This window comes from Heliangelus exortis, chromosome Z (genome assembly GCF_036169615.1).
Source record: "Heliangelus exortis chromosome Z, bHelExo1.hap1, whole genome shotgun sequence".
Lineage (NCBI taxonomy): Eukaryota > Metazoa > Chordata > Aves > Apodiformes > Trochilidae > Heliangelus > Heliangelus exortis.
In genome coordinates, this window is record NC_092454.1 from 19,688,786 (window position 1) to 19,712,181 (window position 23,396).

Here is a 23,396-nt window from a genome sequence, read left to right on the forward strand (position 1 = left end):
GGCAGAACGATGTGCCACATTATAAATCCATTATGTGCCAAAACGTAACAGGAAAGCAGTTCTGGTTCTATGAAATTGGGTGAGGGGGAAAAAAAAAGCATAGAAGAGAAACAAGGTTAATTAGAAAAGCTCCAGCAGCTTCAGGTGGGGATTGATTAGGGAGACTAGAATCTTAGGCTGGGAAAGAGATAGTGGGTATGGGACCGGATGTCAGCATGAGGACATAATTGGAGTGAGTAAACGTATGAGTATAGGGGGCAAGAAAACTTCTGTTACTTTCTCCTGTACAAAACGTGTCTGTATCAAATGTCAAATATGTTTTGAGATGTCAAATATCTTACAATAGTTGCTCTTTAAACTGGAGAGACATGAATGTGATGGATGGACTGTTCAGTACACGAGGAATTGGTTAGGACAGTGGCTAATGGCTCAATGTCTAAATGGAGATCAATGGTGAGTCGTGTCCTTGTAAGAACCAGTACTTTTAAATATCTTCATAAATAACACAGAAAGTGGGATCAAGTGCACACACAGCAAGTTTGCACGTGACACCAAATTGAGTGGTGCAGTTTACATGCTTGAGGAATGAGATGCCATCCAAAAGGACCTGGAGAAGCTCAAGAAGTGGACCCGTGTGAACCTCATAACTATCAACAAGGCCAAGTTCAAGGTCCTGTACCTGGATCAGGGCGACCCCAGGTATCAATACTGGCTAGGGATGAAGTGATCAAGAGCAGCCCTGGAGAAAGACTTGGGGTACAGGTAGATGAAAAGCTGGACATGAGCCAGCAATCTGCTCTCACAGCCCAGTCAATAGTACTCTGGTCTGCATCAAAGGAAGCCAGCAGGGGGAGGGAGGTGATTCTGTCCCCCTACTCAGCTCTCATGAGACCCCGCCTGGAGTACTGTGTCTATTTCTGGAGTCCTCAGCACAAGAAAGACATGGAACTGTTGAAGCAGGTTCAGAAGAGGAGCACAAACATTATCAGAGAGACAGAGAAACTCTTCTATGAGGAAAGTCTGAGAGAACTGTGGTTGTTCAGCATGGAGAAGAGAAGGCTCCAGCATACTGAATCCTTTCAGTACTTAAAGGGGACTTGTAAGAAAGATAAGGACAGACGTACTAGTAGGTCCTTCTAGTAGCAATATCACAAGATTTTAGACTAAGATGAGGTAGATTCAGGCAAGATATAAAGAAGACATTTTTTATTATGAAAGTTTTAAAACACTGGAACATGTTACCCAGAATGCTGTTAGATGCCCCATCTCTGGAAGCATTCAAGGTCAGAATGGTCAGGGCTCTGAGTTGAAGACTGAAGATCTCCCAGCTCACTGCAAGGGTGTTGGACTAGACAAACTTTAAAAATCCCTGCCAACCCAAACAGTTCTATCATTCTATGAAAATGTGCCAATGTAAGCTCAAAATAAACAAGAGCTTCCTACTGGGTAACACAGTTAACCAACGAAAAATCTCTAGGCACAGGGTCCCGTCCATACCAGGCAATTACATGGGTGTAGAGAACACTTGAGTAAGTTCAAAAGAGAAAAATCATATTTGGTAGACTTCATTCATATGAATGTGACTTCTTTTGGTTAAGGGAATTCTTGGCTACAAATTGCTTCAGCCTAGAAGACCATCCTGGGTAAGAATTAGCATGTGTCTTCCCTGTTGTTACATATTGCTTGGTACAAGCTAGTTGTCACTTACAGAGGCAACAGTTAGAACAGAAGGACCTTCAGATATGTCCTGTTGAAATATTCATATGTTTAACATTCATTTTTATTCCAGACTGGAACAAAAGAACTTTTTAGCTGGTGCTAAAAAAACTACAGAACAGAGCTATTCTGGTACACAGGTACTCCCTCTAACTTTTATGCACTGGCAGTGTGACTTCAGTCTGGTTAGCCATTTGTAAAATATACCTGACATTGCACTCCAAATCTTATCCAGGTATGCTCTAGTTCACTGATTTGTCACACTCACAAATACATTTCTGTTGGTATTCAGGCCTGCCTTCTCCCAAAATCCAGCTGTTCCTATAGGTACAATTATGAACAAAACGAAATGGAAACTTTCCAAAAGGGAAATGGTTGCCTGGATAGTAATCTGCTTTCACCTTGAAATGTTTTCAACACATTACTTAACAACAAACAATCCAGAGAGTGCACTTTGTTCTGTATTATCACACTGCAGATTTCCCATCTGTAGCCAAAGCAAGCAGTAGGATCACAAAGGCTGACAGCTTATTGATTTTGCAAGAGACTGCACATAACTTCTAAGAGCACCAGTGACATCTTTTGCTGTCAACACATTCCAAAAAAGTTTATATTATAAAAATAAAAACTTGTTTATCTTTCAGCTGAAGGTTTTCCATGCTTCTGACCATTTCTGATTAACCAGCACATCTCCACGTGCTTACAAGTGAGATACCAAGAGTGTGAGATAAACATCCCACTTTAACATACCTACTTTTTTCCTTCACAAGTGAACTGCTGAGTCACTCTTAGAAAAATAATAATAGAGTCCATAGTGCCCTCTGGATATTCTGGTTTGTGCAGTAATACTTTTTTTACATAGCTGATACAGGATAGCAATTTCCTCCCTCACACTTATTTGTCTGCAATTGAAGAATATCAGATTTTTTAAAAGAATTCCATTTAACTTAGCCATGCTGGGATATTGTGTGTTCCTTTGTCTCCATAAGCTGTCTCTTGAATTACAGGCATTTTACCAGATGAGACACAAACACTTATCAGTCCTTGTCTGTGTCTGTATCTGTCTTACTGCTCTGCATTGGCACAGTCAGTATTTGAGCCTGGAATACAGGCCATAAGAAAAGCAAAATTCTTTTTATTACTGCAACAAAAGATAAGCACAGCTCTGTAGCCTAAGCATCAAAAATAAAAGAAAAAATCTCATTTTTTTCAACTGTAAAAACATTTAGTTCCACAACAACGCATCCAATTTAGTTAATAGCTTTTAACTGTTGTTCGTAGTTGCTTACTCTTTGTCTGCTTACTTCAGCTGTATGGAATAGGCATTGGAGGAGTGCAAGGATAACACCATTTTAGAAAGCTAAACATGTGACTTAACATTCAACCTACTCGGACATCCTTCAGTGCTTGATCAGGTTACAGATTATTTAGTTGTCCTGAGAATTCCCCTGACCTGAGTTAATTGAGGCTAAAGTTTCTCTCTCATTTCCTGACCTGTCGCCTCCATAAAACCCAGCTCTTGGTTACACCCTCCAGCACCAAAGTAAAGCCTGAGTGCCTGAGTGCTAAGCTGAGTCCCAGCTTAGAAACCCTGGGACAGCTTCTGCCTATTCCTCAAGACAGGCTGTTTCCTATTTCTTCCTCTCTATGCCTTACATTAATTGAGTGAATCTTAAGAGATTCAATAAAACCTCAGTACTGGTTTTCAAAATATTATGAATTTAAAGACATCTTTACTACCAAGATCAGGTCTCTTTAGCAAAAAAAAAAACATCAGAGTACTACAAAACTACCCTAATTGCCTCAGTTATGCTCCATTTTCTTCACTGGAAAACGTGTCTATTGTTCCATCTCTTCCCTCTTCTCTTTTGTGATTGTATAGGTTAAAGTATTCATTATGTCTTCTGCTAATATATATAATCTGTCACATGCCTCAGAGAACATATATGCCTTTCAGCAGGGCTGCTTTGACCTCTTTGGCACCCCTATCAAGGCATCACCCCTGCAATGGACTGTCTTGCAATCAAGTAAGGACTGTCTGTTCATGAAAATTTCAGTTTCAAAGAATTAAATGTAACTGTATTCCTTTACTGAATGGAACTTTAAGTCAATAAATCTTCTGTTGATTTGGAGTGTACAGCAGGGTGCATGCTCCATTGGAAGGGAAAGTATGTGACTGTCAGCATGGAGGATTTACCACTGCATCCTCTAGTCAGGCATAGCCTGGTTCTGTGCACTCATCTAGGAAGTCTGGCATCCCTAGAAAGCCAAACCCAGCTCCCCAGCCTGCTTTGTTCCTAGATGATCTACCAAGCATCCTTAGGACAAAAGGTACTGCAGACAGACCAGTCGCACACATTTAAAATACAGACCCTTAGCTGCAGGTATGCACAGGTAGACTGTCTCTTGCCCTGCAACACTGATGACTACGTGCAACATTTACTGAACAGAATCAAGGCCTCAGTGCACACTATATAGAGACATAAACATAGCTGAAGGTGGGTAAGGAGATTTAGATGCTAAAACAGGGTCCATATTCATTAAATTCAAATTTTGTGTAATTTAGACCGGGATTTTTCACAGATCTTCTAGTGAACTGGGCATCTAAATCCAGTTAAAATTCATTGCAACTAGAAATATAACCTTATATAGTGTGTTTTCAAAATTCCAGGATCCAGTAACTTCCTGCTTGTAATTTTTGACTGCTATTTGTATAACCATATTCTCAGACTCCTTGCTCTTCTCTCATGTAAGAGATTTTTCTTTGCTAAAGGGGTAATGAAACCAGGAGACAAGCTGAAAACCAAAAAGCAGTAACTTTCACAGTGATGGCACTGTGTCTTAATTATATACCCATTTGAGCCCACTTAAATACCAAGAAGACATTTAGAAGTAAAGGCAAACTATCCTCTTCTACCAGGGAAAATTAAAATCTGTCTCAATGTTTACAGAAGTGACTTGGAGAAAACAAGCAAATGGAGCAATAGGTGAACAACCACAGAAGCTCATCTTTCACAGGGGTCCAATGAAGAGGAAACACACCCATTGGTTTGGACCTTACATTTCTAGGATTTTAATGTGTTTAGTTACAGACTCATTTAGGTTGCCTATTTTAGGTTCCCAAACCAAAAAGAACCAAAAGTGAGAGAGCTAAAAGGCACTGACAGTTTTTATTTTACTGCATAGTGCTTGTATTTCCTAAATATGAGTTTTTTCCTAGAATTTTTTAATCTTGTTACTGCTTCAGACAATCACTGAATACTCTAGCTAGTCATACCTAAATGTAGATTAGGATTAGGATTCTAAATCTGTCAGATCCTCTAGACTCCTCTATTGGGTCACTTCACATTATTCCTCTCTAAAAAATATGGCAATGTGTTCAAAGCACTATATAAGCACATATTAATTAGATCCTATACATTTCCTTGCAGTAAGCGCTTTGTGTACCTCATTCTGTTTAGCAACCTATGGTAGAAACAGCTGATTTGAATTAGCCTTCTTGATTAAACTGCAGTATACTATGCCTTACAGAAAGCAAAATTTTATCCACCAGTCCCTCTATTGACTAACTTCTAATCCCTATGAGACTTTTTATCAGAAAAGTTGCCCCAGCAAATTTTGTTCACTTCTGATGTGGTGTTTCTTCCAGGGCCCATACCATTCACATTAACAACACACCACACAGGCCGCCTTCTTGGTATTCCTCCAAAACTTAATCACTTGACACTTGTTCCTTTGCCTCTGTTCCACTAAAGTCATCACACATCCTTGTAAAAACTACTGCAGCTATTCTGCAGGCATTTATTAATACAGAAATCACTTAAGATGAAACCCAGCTTGCAGCTAATTCCTTTAGGTCACTACTGTTCACATTGCTTACAACTCACTGGTGTTTAAACTAACATCCAAATTCTTCTTTGTGGCACTGTTGCTTAAGGTGTGCCTATTTCCACCTAAGTTCAGCTTTTGTGCTTTGAATTATGTCATCTTCATTCTCCTAATTGTCAGTTCAACTTGTTCCCTTAAACTCTTCTATGCTCTAATTGCTCAGGCTTCCCTGTACACACTCTCACCACTTTTTTCTTCTGATCTTGGTGATGGTTATCCCAAATCAGCTATATTCAGTTTAATGGATTGCTGTTGTTACTGTGGAGGCACTAGTGTCCCACTGCAATGCCTGTGATTATGTTCTGCGATGGCTTTGTGTGAATGCTTCTCAGAAGGATCAGAGAGGCCTTAGGTTTTTGGCTGCTCTCTTTTAGCGCACTGCTTTACTCACTGGTTTGCTATCCCATCTGTGGTTCCACCGCTCGTTTTCATCACTACTATCCCTCACAGACACAAAAAAATTCAGTTCTCTGCTTCATCATTCCCTCTTCATTTACATCTAACCTTTGTGTGGGTTTATTATAATATCTGCTACTGCAAGGTCTTTCCTGTCACCTCTCTCTTAGCTGTCTTTACTCAACCTGCTTATTACTGCCTCTAGGTACTGAATCATTTGGATGGTTCCTGAATATATTCAGTTGCCCACAAGAACACTGAGATACCACTCAATACCTTGATAATTAACTTAAATAATAATGAAACTTAAATATTACGTCTGACCAGTATTTGTAAACGCTTACAGAGGTAGAGATTTCCCAAGCAATCTATCTTGTACTGTCACTATTACACTTTTCCTAATATTGAGACCAAATCTCCCACCCTAAAGAATGATTTCTGAAGATACAAGAATTCAAAAAAATGCTGAGAAGGACTCACAGGCTTGTGCACAGTTCTATGCTAACGTATCTATTTAATTTCCATAAAAGATCTTTGTGTTTCTAGCCTTTATCTATACTATGTGGACATCCATTACCTTGTCTGTCTAGACACTCTCTAGGGCGAGTTTTTCTCCTCAATATAGTCACACAGTTCACCCAAAGATGGAAATGTGGATGAGGAGTATATGAACTCCTTAATTTTGTGTGCACCAGTACATAACTGTCAGCTGAAAATAAAAGTCATTAAGTGAAAATTTCTGAAAATTTCTCTTGATCCTTTTTCTTCTCATTAGCATATCAGTGTGAGAGAACAGATAGATGATATTTGATTTCCTTTCAACTCCTATATCCAACAACAAAGTATGAATTTGCAAAAATATTCAGGAAAAATCTAATCATACTGTGAAATATGTTCTTAAATTGTTTAGCTGGAAGTGAAGTCATCCTGCTATACCCTGCTTTAAGGTGTTACCAGTGCATTAGACTGACAGTTGATTTACAAATTACTAACCTTAAAGAAAATTTTCATATCAGAAATCTGGGTCCCAATTGTTTTCTTTACATAAACAATACTGAAAGTGAGTTAGATGGTGATAGAAATGTATGTTTGAAGTTCATTGCTAGAACTAGAACTTTCAGTGAAAGTATTACCTTTGGAAGTGTGTTTAGTGCCTTCCCTCAGTCTAGATTTTCAGGATTTTTAAATATAATCCAAATATATTAAGTCAGTTTCAGTCAGATTTGTGGAAGTTGTGTAGGGATAGATAGCACTGTGTTCTTTTTTCTGACATGTAGATCATAGAATCACAGAATGTCAGGTTGGAAGGGACCTCAATGATCATCTGGTGCAACCCTTTCAATTTTATTGTTTATCAGATATGTCTCAGCACCTTGCCAAGCTGAGACTTAAACCTCTCCTAAGTGGGGGAATCCACCAGCTCCCCTGGGAGACAATTTATGACTGTCCTCATAATGGAAAATTTTCCTATTGTGTCCAATTGGAATCTCCCCAGGAGCAACTTGTGCCCATTGCCCCTTGTCTTGTCCATTGATTCCTTGTAAATAGGGAGTCCCTATCTTGTTTGTAGCCACCTTTTAGTAACAAGGTCTCCCCTAAGCCTTCTCTTCCAAAGGCTAAACAAACCCAGTTTTCTCAGCCTTTCCTTGTATGGCAGGTGCTCCAGACCTCTGATCAACATTGTGGCTCTTCTCTGGACCCTCTCCAGCCTGTCCACATCCTTGATGAGATTAGAAAATTTGCTGCTATGATTGTTCAAGAATGACATTCTAGTCATGTCCAACTCTGTCATCTCACAGAACATGTTTGTTTGTTTACAGCCAAAGGAGATCCAAGCCCTACCTCATAATTGTGTTCACACACCTTAAATATATGAAGCAGCTCTCATTGCAAGGTCACAGCATACAAGTTAAACCTCATGAGCCAATTAGAAAACTGAAGAATAATGTCTCCTCACCACAGATACCTCTGGAATATAGATATCAACAGCTTGACTACACAAGAAATGAGGAAAGCTCACATGAAGTACCAAGATAAGAATTTCTCCAGGGCACTGGTTAAGATTTTCATCTTGAAATTACTTTAAAATGTCTAAAAACCTTTTATTTATTTTTCTTACATTTTTCCCTGTTTTTTCAGCTATAAATACCTGGAAAAGCATTCATGCTCATTTTCTCAGGCAGACTTAGTGTTCCTTTACACTTCCAAAAGTATTGTAGCTATGGTATCATCACACAGTTTTAACATATTAGTTTATGGGGCATTTTTAAAACATTTGTGCCCAAGTACAAATATATCCAGAATGACTCAGCTGTGATTTTCTACAGTGGCTATTGTGACACATGCAAATTTGGAGCCTTGTGTATATAATCAATGGAACCAGAATCTAAGGAGGAATAGAGAGCAATTTATTGCATATTTGCCTGAGACTAAACACTGTGCATCTAAAACGTTGTCCAAATAACACTGTCAGCAGGAGCTAGGGCAGTGCTAATGGTATCTTGTATCTGTCCAAGGACATAAACTTTTTACTTTGCCTCACCACCCTCACTGTCAAGAGTTTCTTCCTGATATCACATCTAAATTTACCCCTTTCCCCTACATGCCCTTTCACATGCCCTTACAAAAAGACTTTCTGTAGCTCCCCCTTCAGGTACTTGAAGGCCATTTTAAGATCTCCTTTGAGCCTTTTCTTCTCCAGGATGAAGAACTCCAACTTTCTCAGTGTGTCTTCATAGCAGAAGTGCTCCAGCCTTCTGATTATCTTCATGTCCCTCCTCTGGACTAATTTTAACAGCTCCATGTCCTTATGCTGGGAGCTCCAGAACTGGACACAGTACTCCAGGTTATGTCTCACAAGATCAGAGTAGAGTGGGACAATCATCATCTCTCTTGATCTGCTGACCACACTTCTTTTGATACTGCCTAGAATACAGCTGAGTTTCTTGGCTATGAGAGCACATTGCCAAATTGTATTTAGCTTCTCATCAACCAGTACTCCCAAGACCTTGTACTTGGGGATGATCTTAATTCATTCTTCACACAGCTGTGCAATTGTGCTTGGGACTGGCCCCATACAGACCTTGCATTTGGCCTCGTTGAACCTCATGCTGTTTAAACACCACATTTTTCAAGCCTGCCAAGGTTCCTCTGGATGGCCTCCCTTCCCTCTGCTGTGTCAGCCTCACAACACAGCTTGGTGTTGTCAGCAAATTTAAACAGTATTTGTTTCTTATTTGCACAGCATGGTTTTAATTATAAATCTCTGCTGACTAGCACAGCTGTAGCAAAAAAATAACAACAAAAAAACAAATAACCCCAAAAAACAACATCCTCCCCCCCCCCGCAAAAAAAAAAAACCAACCAAAAAACAGTGACCTCACCGCTAGACATACAGAAGACATCTATTAGCTAGCCCTGACTATTCGCCTGGAACAGAATCAAACTGCAAAATATCCCCAGATGGGTATATAAAAATCTATACCAAGCATTCCAGTCTTTCAATAGTTTGGATCTGATCCTGGATATAGGAGATACAGACACCACATGGGGAACTCCTATAGCATGTTCTACCTGTCATTGCTCAAAAGAGTGGTTCAACTCTTAAGTCAAGACTGACCATTTAATGAAAAGTGCAGAATGGGGCTTTTATCTACCATTATCCTGATAGTAGCTTCCTTTATCAGGAGCATGTCGTTTCACAGAATAAAGATGTGTCCACACCTTAGTGACAACATGTGCATCTCACACTCATGTGGTAGCCACACACAAATGAATGCATTCAGTGGGACTGCAAGAAGCATACCCTAGTTAAGTATAGCAACCCTGAGGATCTCAGTAGTACACATTGAAAAAGACAAGTAAGCTTTTCCTGCCATTTTGTCAGTAGACTCACCTAGTAGGGCTTCATCCTCAGGAAGATTAAATATGAAACACATTGAAAAAATATCATAAAACATAAACATTAAAAAAAAATCAGAATAAACAGGTAAAAGAATTATCTCATGAAATCTCCAGATCTCACAGAGTATTTTGGGTTTACTTTGGTGTATCTATTTTCCCAAGAAAAATAAAGTGATTATGAAGACAGAAAAAAACAGCTTAAACTTGAAAAATGTATGTGTTTAGCCTCCCACCTCTTCATTGCAGAGACCAGAACCTGAGAAAATACTTGTTTCCTTGCAAGGATTCTGTTAAATCAGAAAAATTGAAGTCATGTGAGATTCTTGTGAAAAATAAAATAAAGAAGGAACAAGGCTCACTGAGAAAGACTTTTTTACAGCTAATCATGGTTGGGAGGGGAATAAATGCAAAGATAATTAACATTAAATCTAAGATGCACTGTGTTCTTCCTGTTCATGTAGACCTCCACAAGTCAGCTGCACCTCCTGTCGGTTCCATTACCTCAAGCCTTGCTACAGATGCTGGACCCTGATTCTAGTTAGAATCAGACACTTAGATCCTTCACAACTCTGTCTACATTTTTTGGAGGTGCCTGTAGTGAAAATTTTAATTTACATTCACATCTATCCTCAATGGTACATCTGCACGCTATTATCAAAACAGTAACTCCAAGGGGGTGGACATCATGACTGCAATCACCATATTTGATGATTGTATGCAAAATTGCAGGCTGAGCCCATAGGAGCTCTCACTGTCTGAGAGCCTTGGTTAGCTTTGTTAGCTAACATTCCATAGCACAAGGAAGTAAGTCTGCACACTAAACTTGAAAAGAGCATAATTTTATAAACAGAGAGCATCTGATTCCTCCAAGGGAACTCTTGCTCTGAAACCAGATTCTCAACTTTATTTGTACAGCCTGCATTCTTGGCTAAAAAACAAAAAATTAAAAAAAAACAAAACAAACAAAAAGACACAAACAAACAAAAAAAAAACAAAAAACAAGCAAACAAAAATAAAAACAAAAACAAAACAAAAAACAAAACAAAAAACCAAAACCAAAACAAAACAAACAAACAAACAAAAAAAAAAAGGAAAAAAACCCAAACAAACCAGGAAAACCCAACAACAAACAATACAAAAGCAGCAAACTGAAAGAGGGACTAAAGGACTGAGCCTGAAATAGTTCTGAGTAGGAGCAATACGCTGTTCCTCAGTAAAGAGTAAAACCAGACAGGCAGGATTCCTCCATTATATACAGGTACTGGGAGGAAAAGTTTTGATGCTGTATATTTTTAACAAGATCTCAGGACATGAACTGCAATAAGATTTAGTGGCTACCAACTGCTGACCCAGCATTTGCTATGATTTTCCTGTGAAAGATTAAAGAAGCTCTAGCCAATGTGAAGAAATATGCCTGGCACAAGGCACTAATCACCCTTGGTGCAACATAGCTCTGGTCTTGATAAGCTCTTTTCAGTGTTTGTACAACCTCAGGCACAAGTCGTAGGCACGACTGCACTGTCTTCCCACAGTGAAAGATAATGTCATGCTCCTTTACAGGGATTCCTCTTACAGAGATGGACTCAGATGGAAGACTGAGCCCAGGGGTCTTTGCACCAGCAGGAGTGCCATGGGTCTTTAATTTTTCTAACTGGAACTACAGAAGTCTGCATTAGTCCTCCATTATGGCACATACTAGCCAAACACATATACATAGCCTCTCAGTTCTGAGCAGTGAGAATGGGATAACACAGTCTGTGGTGACTTCACAAAAGTTAGTACAGAAACAGTCAATGAGTGCTGGCCATATCTCAAATCTGTGTTTAAGATGCTGTCTTCAACCTTCAAAAGTGATTTTTTTTTTTTTTTTTAATACTGCAAAAGTTCCCAGTTTGGTAGAACTTCAACTCTATGTATAGAAGATGTGGATTTGGTAATGTAAGGTTCTGACTTCAACTGCTTAGTTCAGTCATGCAGCAGAAGGTGTATGTAGGCCTTAGCCAGTATGTGTTAGTCTCACAGTATATGTGGTCATTAACTGAATCTTTAAGTAATATATCCAAATGTACTAACACTGAGAAGATCACATGACATTAGTTTTGTCACTGTACTTATGAAGACAGCATCATCCATGTCACGGTTTAATTCTGGGCCAACAATTTTAAATATAGTTTAGACAGGTAGGGCCAGTCATTGTCTGAACTATTACCACAAGCATGAAGCTACTTGGGATGGAAAGGCAGAACGCCTTAAAAACCATCACAGTTCTAAGGCCAGTACAGCTTTGTGAAGGTATTTGGAATTAGCAGTCATACAATTAAAAAAAAATTACATTCCCAATATACTAAAACTAGCTTCTGAATCAACAGCAACATGCATGTTTCTTGAGCAGGCTCCATTTAATATTTCTCCATTTAATATTCTGAACAAGATTTTTATGAAACAGTCAGGCAGCATTAACTTTCACCTTGATAACTTCAGGGATATTTAAAAATATTTGATTTCTTTTCAGGACAATCATTTTGTGAACTAGAACCAAACTCATAACAACTTGAACATGTGTCTTCTTACAAAATGAAAATCTTTATTAACAAATGAAACGATCTCTGAAACAAATCACAGTGGTGCATAGCATGAACACTACAAACACAGCATAAGGCCACATGAATAAAATTTTATTTGATACAGAATCATCAGTAGAAGCAGTACATGTCATGACTTCTCTTAGTGTGGCAGCAGAGCAAGTTTTAAGAAGTCTTAACGAAATGGATTCTAATTTTAACTATACACACCAATCTACATTAACTTCAAAACATACAGCTCGATATTTGGAGCCATTATGTAAACAACATGAAATTTAAGATTCTGTTATAGGACTGGTTCAATATTCCTTTTTTTAAAGAATGATTTTTCACTGGTGTATTTGTTTACTGATAATGCAAACAGTAAGTAATGAATTAATGATAAAAATTTCTGAACAAACATAAGAAAGCTATCTAGATTAGTTTCTATTTACTCTTTAATTTCCTATAGTAGTATTTGTCTCTTTGAAATAATATTAGAAAAAAAAATATTTATTTAGGAATTGATGTATTTTTATCACAAGTGACTCCTGCAGTATCTAGCGGATCCTGAAGTCTCCCCTTTTTGAAAAAGTGAGTGAAGATAGGATAGAGAGGACAGTAAGTCTCCTGCTTCATTTATCTCCCTTTTTATGCAACTTTCATGCAGTCGGTGTCTTAGTGAACTTAACTTCTGACTCATTTTTGTCAACACAATCAAAATTATTTGCATAGACAAAATATTTTACTCACAAACAAATTAGAAAATAGCCTTCTGCTATTGGAAAAAAGAAAATTAATAGTTTTGCACTGGAAAAAAATACCACAGATAGGTGTGATGTAGAGAGGAAAGAGAGCCCACATTCTTACTGAATAAGCAAGAATGTGAAAATATTAATAGAAATTTTCCTTTCAGCTTTTCATTTCCTTCTTCATGTATATGATACCATGATGACACTTGCCAGGTTCCACCTTCTTTTTTCTCGTATTCCTCTGGCACTCAGTTAGGCCTTCACTGCCTTAAACTCAGGTACTTAAAACATCTTTTTTCAGTCTGCATTATCTCAGCATAGGCCCAAGAAAAGATAAAGTAAGGTGTCATGGGAAAGATAAACTGTGCAACAAGTTAAGTAAATCTAAGATGAAGCTGATCCATAGTAGGTATTAGGAAGGGAGAAAAAGTTTGATCTCATACTCTAAACTCATAGCAGAACATGGTTTACATACACAGACTATTAAGCAAATTCCTGTTCAGGAAATGAGCCTTTCACATAAAACCAGTGGGACTCTTCCAAGTGCATGTTTTTTCAGTGGTTCTTTTTCTTTTTAATTTTTGGGGTTTTTTTCTAGTTTTTTGTCTTAGTTATACTTAAATGCATGAACGCATAAATACACATACACCCTGCTGTACTTTTCATTAAAACTGCTACATTAGCATAACAAATCACATTGAAAGATCACAGTTTGAAACTTATGACTGTAATCTGTGCTCCTCATACCCAGACATAATCAACATAGAATATCCTGATTGCTCAGACAAGCAGTGAAGACTACAGATATATCAGACATGGTCTTTAACCATATACTGTCAAGTAAGCTCAACTACAAATAGGCGTGGGTACCTAGGGCTTTTATACAAGGCTAGGAAAATACCACCCAAGAACTGAAAACAAAATGTAATTTATTCAGTATTTTATGACATAAAGGAACATGGCCACGTATTACTTAAAAACCTATGTATATTACATCTTTGCTGCATTTTTGTGTCATGGAGATTGCATAAAATGAGGAAGGGGTATAGTAAATACTTTACTATAAGCAGCAATGAAAAAACATCAAGCCCTGAAAAAAAACCAGAACAAAAAAACCACTGCAGAAACAACATGGGAAAGAATGCAAAGGAATATGATAAAGAAACTAAGGGATGAATCTAGGAGTTTAATACCTGACTAAAAGAGGAAGAAGCTGAAAGTTCAGAATGGTTTCAATTCCTTAAAAGGCTTGCATATAAACTCAAAAAAACTCTTGCATGTAAGGAAACCATACTCATCTGTTTTATTACTGCTTAGATTTGTTTCAGTATTACACTCCTTACAAATAGTGATTCGATTTCAGAATGGCTGACAGATTCCTAGGAGCTTCCTGATGAAGCCCCAGGAGCTGCTCCATTCATTTCCCTCTACTCTTCACATGTCCTTAAAGCTGTGAGCAGCAGGATCCACAAAGCTGGGTTTCCACAATTAAGCATGCTTTGCAAAAGCCATAACCCCTGACCAGCCTGGTCTCACAGGACCAAACAGGCAGCCTGACAGCAGGAATATCACCAGTCTAGAGCCAAATCCTATGCTTTTTGTTTTGAACAGAAATAATCATATCAGGAAATAGATTCACAGCAATTGTGGAATTTTCCTTTAAAACTGGGATGTTGAAATGAACAAGCACATTCCCCATCAGCATTTGATTAAGCATTTTATAGAAACCAGAGGAAAAGGAAGGTTATGTTTGCTGGGAGGCTATAGATAGTTTCTTTCCAGGTATTCAAAAAACTCTCACATTAGGTGCAAAGTCAAAATTAAAGTAAAAAAAAATCTCTTTCCCTGATTCTTCAGGGTGAGCTGCTGTTGACACAGATGGTATAGCAGTGTTCATCAAAGCACTGACTCCTTCAGGAGGAAGGAAATCCCCTTCTGTTTTCACAGATGAATTTTAATAAAGAGTGCCCAGAGGCACAGGTCCTATCAGTTAGCTTTCCTGAGATTTGCGTTTTGAGGTCATGCTTTTTCTCAGCAGTGGCACAACAGATATGTACTGGATACACCAATGCCTGCCAGCAATTTTGCACAGCAGGCTTGCACAGCATCTTCAATTTCTTATGAATGGTTTGTCAGGCAGGTGTGTTGTGACCTGTCAACAATTCCAGCATGAAGTTTGTCTTCTGGACAAAGGCTCCATTTCATGGTTAACTGCTATTCCAAGAGTGTCATTCCAGACCTCTTTCCTATGCCCAAAGAGTCAACAACTGCATTATCATAACTATCCAAACTTAATAGTCAGTGGGGCTGCCTGCAGAGTACACAAGGGTGATGCAGCGCTGTCTTGCTAATATTTTACTCAAACATTAATCTACCTTGCAGGGTAGACTAGGAAGTGGTAATAAAATACAGTAAAAAGATCCACTTCAAAGTCTTAGGGTCAGAAGATCCAGTCTTTACTACTTTGTGTTTATTGATAGGACGTATCTATATAATTAACTTCACAAATCCTTTGAAACTTAATACTGTAGATAGATTATCTGATGTCAAACATTCATTATTTCTAATTGTCAACACTTGTGTAATCCCTGAAATAGCCAAAAATCCATCTTATTATAATAAGATAAATAAGACATTACATTGCACTTTAATTTGGAAAACTTCAGTAAGCAGAAGACCTAAACCCTAAGGCAGTCCAAATACCTAAATTCTATATATTTTATTTGCTATAGGAAGAGAAAAGAGTGAGTCATTCAAGCAGCTATTATTGTCTACCAAAGACAAGTTTATACTTCAGTGTGAGCAGGTCTCTATTTGAAAGTGTTGAAAGAAAAATTTTCTGTTACAATCTATTGCTAATTTCTAATTAATCCATCTAATAGATCCTATGAAAAAAAACGCATGTTGTAAACAAAGCATTTTTTTGTCTTCAGGTTGGTGTCCTGTATTTTACTTCATAAAATGTAGAACTGGGTAGAATACTATATTTAATTATTAACTCTAAAGTAGCTCATATAAAGAAGCTTTTTAGAATAGTACCCTATAGCTGGTAGTGGCTGCATAGTCTCAAATTTGAAGGTCTCTGAGGAGAGGATTTAACTGTTTCTCGAAGGAGTGATCAGTCATATCAGATGTATGGCAGACAAGGAAGCAGTTCATCACTGTGTAGTTCACATGTTCAAAGAAGCAGCAGACCCTGCTTACCTTTACAAAATTTAACATTGTACATTTAGGGGTGAAATTGGACTGATTTTGAACATAATTGTAAGTGGAGATAGGACACAAATATTTACCACAGGTACTGTGTAGTTCTGTACTGGTATATCCATTACAGTTTCTGAACAAAGAATGCAGACCGGAGCATCAGCTGAGTGTGTCTATATTTGTACTAACAAAATTTGACTGGTTTTCTACTTCACCTGTTTAATGTTGACAATATCCTGGAGGATACACTGTAGATGTAATACATAGAGTCAAGGTCTTACAAACCATGTTTAGACTTTCACAGTACATAATGCAACACACAAAAAGTTTGGCTTTGAACTACTTTTATCTTATTTTCTTTTTCCTCTCAGCAGTTTATCCCTATTGTCTTTGAAATACTGCAAGCTTCTTAGACTATCTGTTTGGGAACAAAATTAAAGCTAAGTATAAGATAAAATGTTTGCCTCTCCCTCACAAACACACACACACACCAGTTTCCCCATGTTTGGAGCTCTTAATTCCTCCTTCACCTCTGAGAGGCTAAGAAGAATGACAGAACACAGGCTAAGAAGAATGACAGACACCAGGAAAACAAATTTATCTTATGCAAACAAAGCTTTCATCTTGTCATCTCCATGTGCAGTATGTCTTGCCTTGCGAGTTTTCAATTACGATTAGTGTTAATACCTACCCTTATTGTTTTTCTCATTCCTTTAAGGACATGTTGAAGAGAAGAAAGGCAGGTTCCTTTTGGTATTCATTTCTGTGCTGACAACAGTCAACCATACCCTTGATTGCTTCAGAAGAGAAGGTACAGGACAGAACTACAAATCAGGTAAAGTAGGCTTTTTGCAGTGCTCTTCACCAGTGGTAAGCAGGAACACCTGGGTGTAGTTCTGGTTTGCTGGAGATTAAAGAGCCTACAGCGACTACAACCCCAATATATTTTGCTGCATATGAGGCTTATCTAACTCCCTATAATACAACTGTCACATTCCTTCCAAACGTAAAATTTGGGAAATATTAAGAGCTTTTCTGCCCAGCAATGTGTTGTTAAAATCACTCTGTCTGCAAATCCATCAGGGTGGCTACACAAGCTTTACACTCACCACTACTGCCACTGGGCTCCCACACCTGAGGAAGAACAGAAAAAAATAGGCTTGGGAGGATAGCTTAACATCAATGCTGGTATTTTTCATGTGGTTTTCTTCTTCAGTGCTAAAGCTCTTGATTAAATAACTTTCTGATAATACCAGGTACTCAGGTACAGGCACATACGTAGCCAATGTACATTATTGCCTATGTGCCTAGAAAAAGACAAAAGCTAAAAATAGTCCACTAAAAGCAGCTAAAACTAAATAGTGAGAAATGGAAGAGAAGAGCAGCAAAGGACATTTCAATAAGGGCAAGATTGGGCATGGTAAAATCATTTGAACAAGAGCAAATTTGAAAAGGTTGATAATTTGTATATGTTTACTAATCTGAATTAAACATGCCAGCAGTTTTTCAGGTTATAAAAGTCAGACATATTGAATTAAAAATATCGTCTGATAACTATTGTTTGTCTTTCTATCTCAAATATTTCCTTTTAGTTCATTGTCCTTCCTTAGTTGCCTACGCTTTTCAAAGATACTGATTTGCAACATCATCTTTTCTCTTAAACAGCTGTGGGCTGCATTAATTTCCCAGCTACAGGACCCATCACTTTTCTGCAGGATTGGCCTTTGGCTTCACCATTTTTTCTTGCCTTATTTGGAATTACTTACCATGCCTATAAGGATGTTTTATGTTGTAGGTGTTCTTGTCTTACTTATAAGACAAATGTGTAACCTGGAATTAAATAATATCCACTTCAGTTCCTACATTACTAATTAAAACACCAGTTAAGACCTCAGCAGAAAACATTTACAGACAAGCTGTGTTTTGACTCCAGTGACTCCTCCCGTGAGTCAAATCTTAAAGCTCAAGCTAAATAAAGACATGGAAGAACCTAATCTACCTGGTAATCTTTTGGAAGGTCAGAAATTTACTTTCCAAGCCAATGAGTGATAGAAGCAGAAGAAACATTCCAAGAGTGTGTCCCACCCACCAGACTTCAGGTATTGTAGAAAAGCCATCTTAATCTTTTGGCATTACTTCACTTGGGGTAATAATTAAATATTCATTGAGCCAAAGAGAGGGAGACAAGAACTTTCAGGCTCAGTGGTTAGGGCACTGAGGTGAGAACAAGAGATTCCAGTCTCTACTTCAATGAATATGTAATTATTTATAAAGCAGAACAGATCCAATGATAAGATTAAGAAAGATCCTCTCAAGAACAGGCAACATCCTGCAGATTATCACTTGTGGAAATGTAGGTTTAAGTCCCTTCCTCTTAGCAGACAGAGTAAGGGTTCAAAGTTCAGCCTTTCATATGCATCAGAGTACCTCAAACACCAGGCAGTTAAGCAGAACAAACCTGAATATCAGCATGACCCAAGAAGTTTCCTCTTACAAAGTCTTCTTACATGCGACACTTTATGGTAAGGGTCCATAACTCAGGAATGTTTAGCTGGATGGATTTGCAGCTGCAAAAACAATGACAGCCTTAGCATTTCAGCAGGGTTTTGATGTGGGCTATTAGCTCCACATAGCCAACTGTGTAGTTAGACATCAGTTTTCCAGCAAAAACTTAGAGGCTGGACACACAGTCAGCTAAACCAGGTATGAGCAATCCCCCCCAACCTTCACCATGCTAATATAGTGAAGTGAGAGCATAATGGCATAAGAAACAGCATTTTTACATCATTTTTGTCTTTGTTATTAGGTATCATCATGAGTAAAGGCAAGGATTTATTTCAATTTTTAAGTAAGGAAAAGATTTGAGTAATCCTTTAGAATAGGTATAGAATGTTTAAAACAGATATTGGACTTGAATCCACTAGCCTCTGTTGGCCCATGAAAAGTGAAGTTTCATGAAAAAGACTTAAAAATGCAAATAGAATTTGTCTGTCTTTTTTCCTCCTTCCCTTACAAAAGACAGGCTTTATTCATTTTTCTTTATAAAGTACCAAAGAGAGAAATAAGATTCTTATTCTGTCAGAAGGAAAAAAAAGGACGTGATTTCCTCCAATAGAAATTTCTTCTTCTTGATCTTAACTCTCGTTTCTACCCTCGCTCTGTTGGACACAGATGCTGAAACAAACAGGGTCGTTCTGTGCGTGTGCAGGAACTGCACACTGTGCTGATAGTGCTAGAGGAAAGATTATGATGACAGCTCTGTGGATTATGAGTTCCAAGTTCCTGGTGAGGCCAAAGGTTTCCTTCAAGTGTTTGTCATCAAGATTCAATGAGCCAGATTTTTTTCTTAAGTATTCAGCACTTCATCACGTAGCTTGACAATCGATACCTTCAAATAACTCTCATATGTTCCTTCATTTCCTGAACTGATTAGTGGGGATAATGCCATGGAATGGTGTGAAGCTCAAGACGTTAACATCTGTAACGTCCTCTGAAAATCTCACATTTAAACATGTGAACAGCACTTAAATACACTTGTTTTGTTGCTTATTCTTGCTTGTATTCTTCCTCAGGCACAGCAGCCTCTCCAGAAAATGATTCATTAAAGGATTACCAAGTTCTATTTCAGATGTTTGAAATACAACATTATGCTATGAGTAACCTCATGGCAGTATCATTAAATGAAATTTATTTTCTTTGTCACGTATATTGGAAACACAAATCTTGTTTACTGAAGAAAAAGAAAGTCTGGGAGAGTTAAGTTGGAAAAAGTAAAATAAGTAATATACTGCTAAAGCCATGAACATTTTTTTTAGAATTCACATAGTTATATGCAATAAAAATCTACAAAATACCTTCAGCTTCTTTGGTATTCTGTGAAACAATGAGACTTCATGAAAACAGATTTATGTCCACTCTTATTTTACCTAAGGTCTTACAAAAAATTAATGTAAATGTAATTGTGAATTAATAAATTGCTAAACTATTTTTAACCAGAATATAATTATTGCATATTGTGAGTACTTATATCAAAGAATACATAAATATGTTTAGAGTATTGCTGCCATAGTGCCATGTCAATTTTTGCTAGGTTTAGCTCAAGTGGTGTGCAGTTTTTCAGTGTAATACAATGTACTTAAACAGGTGTGTCATCTTCTTCTTTTTGAACATAGGCAGATTCTGATTCCTGAACTATAGCAGGAAAATAATGCATCATCTCTGTGTTGTTGTGTTAGCATAGGAGGAGTTTAAATGGTTATTTTATTAATTGATGTCCTAAGCAAGGATATTAATATTCCACTGCATAACTACTTCAGAGATAATCAAAAGGCATAAATTAGAATATATGTATTGAAATAATAAACACAGTTATAATCACATTTGTGAATCTTTTCACTTGAAACTTAAGGACATTAGCTTTCAGACTTCTTTTATCTGGTATTACAGTAGCATGTGGATGTACATCTAGAGTTCTGAGTTAGTATTACACAGTTCTGAAAATGTGATATGAAGCCCCAGCTCATGAAAAATCTTCAGGTGATGATCATTTAATGGCAAAAATCTTAGTCTCATCTGGTCTTGGTCTCATCTGGCATTTTTCCACAACACATGGCAACTGATGCAGTAAAGCTGGATGTTCAAACACTAGATACAGAGATGAAGTGCAAAACTTTAAGTTCACTTTTTTTCACTCCTTTTTCTCAGTCCTTAGTTTTCCCAGCATTTTTCAGTAATTTTAAAACTGATACTCATCCTTCTATTAAATCATTAAATAGGTCTCCTTATTAGTAATTAACACTACAGGTAAGTGTGTACCTTAGGGTTGCCTTTAACAACCTCTTGCATACTACCAAGCTTGTGTTGAAGTGTTTCTGTCTGTATTTAGCATGAGAATATGAATGCGATTCAGAAACACTTCAGAGGCTCTGCAAGCAAGAATCAAAACTAATAATGACAACATATTGCAAATAATACCCAAAGTTAGGTAATATTTCTGTGTTATATTTGAAGTACAGAAGGTGAAAATTATTCCATGTATTTGCAATATCACATGTGCTATTCAATCACCTTTACTACTGTGACATTCCCTTCCTGATGGAATTTCTCAGGAGAAGAAAAACAATAAAGGCTGTGGCATAAAGAGCAACTTCCTGTAAAAACACGTGCATTCATTTGATATTCATTGTACTGGCGACCATCAGTGTGGATTGACTGAAAATCCATCAAGTACATGGAAAAAAACCACTCAGTATTGGTATGTGGTCAATTTAATCCATCCTTCCAAATTCACGCTTCCTCACTCCATGTTCCAGTCACAGAGCACCCTTTTGCTTACCTCTGGTTAGGCCATGTTTCATTTGTTTAATATCTTCCCAAAAATAACAGATTGAGTTAGTATAATACTAAATACAAAGGGTGAACCCTTGACTTCTCCTTCACATTAAAAACTGTAATCTTCTTTACACTAACCAACAAGAGCCAAGGTCGTTTTAATAAAAATGAAGCTAGAGTTTGGTCTGGAGTACTCTATTAATTGCAGAAAGCTGTCCTGGGAGTTTTGCTTTTTGCTTTTCTTTTTTTTTTTGAAAGGTGACAAACACTAATATGTTGAAAAGCAACAGCCTATATAAGAATTATATTAATGTGTCACCAAATCGTACCACCACACAGCGGGTTAAGAATATGTACATATGCGTTGTCCAAGCAGGCCTATTTATCAGTATGATTCATGAATTCATGATGTATTGTAAAAGTTTCTTACAGTCAGTGAACTTCCTGATAGATGAGGGCTGGAGAAAAAACCACACTCCAAAACATACTCGGATACCAGTTATCTAACTTAGGAAAGTTCATTTCTTTCTTTGCCATAAAAATGTTCTAGGCACTATGACTCGACCATTTCACATCAGGATATAAACAAGATATTCGATGATATGAAATATGAATATGAAGATGAATCAGAAAATCTTTGCTGAACTAAACTAAAGGACTCTGGTTCTCTGTCTCCTCAGAGACCGTTTCAACTTCTAAGCTGATCTAATGAACTGTGATTGAAGTTATCCTGTGGAGTTCTGATCGCATAAATAATTGAATGGTTTTTTTTGGAATAACACTCTGAATGACTTTCTTCCCAAATGAGTACTCTTAGCTGCTGGATGATACGGTTCCTCTTCTTGCTACTTTTCTCTAGTTCAACAAATATTAAATTTTTAATATAAAGTGGAACTGTTTCAAAAACTGCAACAGGAAAACAAAGTCTATTTGCTTTTAACTCTTCTCTTCACCAAGATTGTTGCTATGCTGTCATGTGTTCCTGTTAAAAACATGTCTGGTTCAGCACCATGTAGTCTGTCAAATTCCCTTCAGTCTGCTTAATAACATATTTTGAAAGACCTTCTTCTCCCATTGGTCTTATTGTGCATTCTTCTATCTTTTCCAACATCCCCAAAATCTGCAAAAAATTTGGCCCAGTTCCATGAGCAGATTTTCCTTAAATTTCGGTGTGATCTTATTTGATTTCAATTACTTTGTCAGTTGTTGGCATACAAGACACCATGGCAAGTAGCAAGTGATTTACTTCAGTTGATCAAAAGAAACAAGGCGAAAAGGAAGACAGCAAAACTTAGTATGACTTTACTTCAAATTGCAACGAATGCAAAGGTTCGTGTCCTTTGGTATTATGGCTATTATACTTTCAGCAGTGATGTAATTCTACTTGTACTCTTTTCCATTACTATTTCTTGGTAAATGGATTCGTTTGAATATTGTTTTGTGTTTACTTTGCACAATTAGTGAAAGAAATTTTCTAGGGGATAAAGCATTTTTAAGTAAAATCTGCATTCCTTTTGAGTGTTATACATCTTTTTATTAAAAGATCACACGCTTTGAGAAGGCTATAGTAAACCCAGAATACACACTGTACATGTAAAACTGAAAGAATTAGTTGAAGTTTTTTTTCCTAGGAGACCTGTTTCTG

The 23,396-nt window shown here is 37.4% G+C and overlaps 1 long non-coding RNA gene across 1 annotated transcript; it reads left to right on the forward strand.

Moving 5' to 3' along the window:
* The first annotated feature begins 1,822 nt into the window (after positions 1-1,822).
* On the forward strand, positions 1,823-19,605 carry LOC139790072 (uncharacterized). The gene is made up of 3 exons (XR_011723364.1): positions 1,823-1,856; positions 17,139-17,255; positions 18,086-19,605. It is a non-coding gene; the product is annotated as an uncharacterized lncRNA (long non-coding RNA).
* Positions 19,606-23,396: the final 3,791 nt, after the last annotated feature.